Here is a 3533-nt window from a genome sequence, read left to right on the forward strand (position 1 = left end):
GGCAGAGGCACTCGGTGTGCTCGCCGTCTGCAATTCGAACCATTGTTTTACCTTCAGGTAGCTTGTCGACGGAATTCCCAACCTCTCCATCGGGGAGAGCATCTCGTAGTTCTTCAGAACTCGGTGCATCTCTCGGAACGAGAGCAAACACGTAAGCGCTCCGTACCCCTTCTCGTAGCAATGGTAGCATACGAGGCCATGCTTCTTCGGAGGGTACGGCGACCTTGGCGGTCCTCGGGCCGTCGGCCGGCCCGTCCAGCCGGGTCTTCTGAAGGCCGTATCCTTGTCTTCCATCGGAATTCTTGGCGCTGGCGTGTGTCCGCGCCCTCAAAACGCTAACACGGGATCCGTGGCCTCTGTATACGAGTCCGTCGTATACGTGGGCGTCTGTAGCGTAGACATCCCACTAGCCCCGTGCTCCTCGTCCCCATTTTCCTCCGAGGGGTCATAAAAATCGCCCTCGGCGACCGATTCTCCTGCGTATCCATTTTCTTCCTGATCAACAGTACTAGGTCCTCTGGACGCCGACAGTGAGTCGGTCAAGTGGACAGCGCCGCGGGGTTTTCGCGTGGGGTGCGAAGGCTTATGCTTCCCCCCCATCCTTAGCGTCGCTGGCGCTTGGATGGTGACTCTTCTAGTCTTCCTCTCCTTGGCGCGGCTCGAGGAGCCATGCGCCTTCGCGTAATTAACTAGTCTCAAAAACGAAACGTCCCGATTGTCTTGTCGGTATTGAGATACCATCGGCTTGATACTCGAATCGAGTCCTTCAATAAACATCGTCATTTGTTCTTCCATCAAATATACGTTTCCACATCGATTGCTCGCGTCCGTCAGGCGGATATAAAATTCCATCTCGTCTTCAGACGGTAGCTGCTGTACTTCCCGTAAAGCGAGTACGGCTTGGCGGATTGCCTCATCGGTGGCGAAGCTTCGCAATAGCCACTGTACGGCCTCCGGCCAGACGGATATTTTCCCATGGTGGGACCCCGCCGTTTGTGACACCGAAGTGTACTGTCTCAGAGCGATTCCGCTGAGGAACTCCGATAGCAAGCGGATCGCTTGGCCGTCGTTCATCTCCTGGATGTCGAATTCTTGGACTATCTTAGCTAAAAAATCTAGAACTAATACGCCATCGTCTCCTGTGAACGTATTGTCTCTCTTCACCTTTGGTGGTATGTATCTTCTGATCTTTCGCACGGCGGTCCGCCGCTTGCTCGACAGATGTGTCTGCGGGTTCCGCAGGCGGTACGTCCTGTACGAAAGCAACTTCTTGAAGAGGTGGTTGGTCGGATTTAATTCCTCCAACTCCTCCCATCGCGGTCCGCGTCGCGTCACGATGTCTTCTGGCTCCGCTTCCTTGTCTCTCCGCGAGGCGGACGAAGTGACTCCGCCTCTTTTGGAGCTCTTCTTATTTCACGAAATTCCATTCCCTTCTGTCGATCTTCGGTCGGAATTTCTTGAATGGTTCGACGAGCCGTCGGCACCATTTTCTTCTGAAAATTCGACTCCGAATTTGAGTCGCAATTTTCGCGGTCGTCACTACAGTGACTTTTCTTCTTCTTTCGGCCTTTGGCAGACTTGGGGCTCTTCCACTTGGAGTCCCGGATCCGGACTGACTTGTCCTTCTTTGTTGGACTGTCGAGTTCTTCTCTGTCGGAGAGCGGTCCCGCGTCCAAACTTGGTTCGGCCCGGCCCGCAGCTTGCTCAAGGTCCTTGAGCCGTCGCGAAGCGCGGTAGAACCGGTCGTCGATGCTGTCCCTTGTCTTGGCCAGCGTTTCCAGGGCCTGATTCGCGTCTCGCCTCGCTTCTTTCGCGGCGAGCTTTAGCGAATCCAGCACTTCCGGATCTCGGCCCGGGGACGCATCGGTACTTAAATTCTCAACGAGAACCACACGGGCTGTCAGCTCTTCAAGCGCAGCGTGGAACTCGGATTTTAGCAACTCCTGTTGCTTCTGAAAAATGCCCAGATGTTCGTCGAACTTGTTCTTCGTCTCCTGACGAATCTTCTCGCTCGACTTCTCGAAGTTCTCTTCCAGGCCATTTTTCTCAACGGCTGTCCCCGAAGGGGACGCTTCTGCAACTGGATCAGTAGCCGAATTTCCTTGGCTTCGTGTGTACGAGGTCCTCGCGGAATCCTCGACTCTTGAGCTGATCCAGCTCTTCTGACCCCATGACCGACGTCCTTGGGTTGGCTTGATGCCATGGTCCGCTCTTAATAAATGAGAGCTATCGAACTAATTTACCTATTTCCGACTTCTGATTTGAGTTCCAGATTCTAGGTCGGGCTTCGTAGTTTCCAGATTCTAGGTCGAGAGACCACTTATGTAGTGCAATGTGCCTGTCAGGCCGGAACTAGGGTCCAACGGTCCAGCAACAACACAACCAACAAACAACAACCAACAAGAGTTGCCGACAGCACAGCCCTACGGAGTGTCCGATTCTCCCTTTCCCTTTAAGTGGGTTTGCGGCCCACAGTAGCTCAAGTCCCTGATAGGGGGGGCAAAAGGAAAATGCCCGACCCGGGACGAATGGTGGTAGAGTCTTGTACAGGCAGTTGCTCGCCGAGTTCGGGGCGGTAATTAAGAAGCCAGGCCGGATGGGTCGTAAAGCCAATGCTCGCTGAGCGCCTGGTACACCTTATACTCTTGATAAGGTCTTCGACGGGGGCGTCGCAACGCAGCCCGACGGGAATTAGCAAACACGTAGCAGCACTACCTCCGTACTGCCCGATGGCAAAGTACCGACACCGGGACGGTCGCAACCTGTATCCGACGGAACCAGCACCGTCCTGTATACACAACAGGACCTTCGAGGGAGACGTCGTCGCAACAGCCTCCGTCGGTGGACGTAAACAAGTAGCAGCGCTACACCCACGTGTCGCCCGATGGCTAAGACACCTACACCGGTCCGGTCGCAACCAAAGCCGATGGCACCAACAACAAACAAAAGAACCAACACAAGAGCCCGATGACTCCAGTCGTCACAATGCGGATCGCAATCAGGCACTGTGGAACCAACACAAGATAAGGGAATAGAAATAGAGATAGAAATAGAAAAGGATAGGTGAAATAAAGGAAAAGGAAAGGGAACCCCCGAGCGCAAAGGATAACAAAATATGTGGTAAAAGGGAGCGTCTTGGGAAAGACGGACTTCCACCAAGGCGATATTCAACTCTGGCAACTCGGGTTACCTTTACTGACTTGGTCGTCAGAGGGCTAAGGTATATATCGCCCCGCCGGAGCCACTACGGTAGCTCTCGTCGTTAAATCCTAGATCTAATCTAATGTTAAATAACTAATATGCAACTAATTGAAATTAATAATTTAAAAAATAAAGTGAAATAATTTTCACTTGTCACCCCCCACTTTGTCATACCCCTCAATTCCTTTTCTTTTCACCCCCTCACGGTGTAGTCGATTATTGCACTACAAAGCAGCCTTTCAGAGTCCAACCTTTTTCGGTAAGGTGTGTTTCATCTGTGCAATAACAAACTGTGCAATGACCCTCGCACAGACCACACAGAATGAGGGAGG

This window comes from Chondrus crispus, genomic scaffold, assembly GCF_000350225.1.
Source record: "Chondrus crispus Stackhouse genomic scaffold, scaffold_178, whole genome shotgun sequence".
Classification (NCBI taxonomy): Eukaryota; Rhodophyta; class Florideophyceae; order Gigartinales; family Gigartinaceae; genus Chondrus; species Chondrus crispus.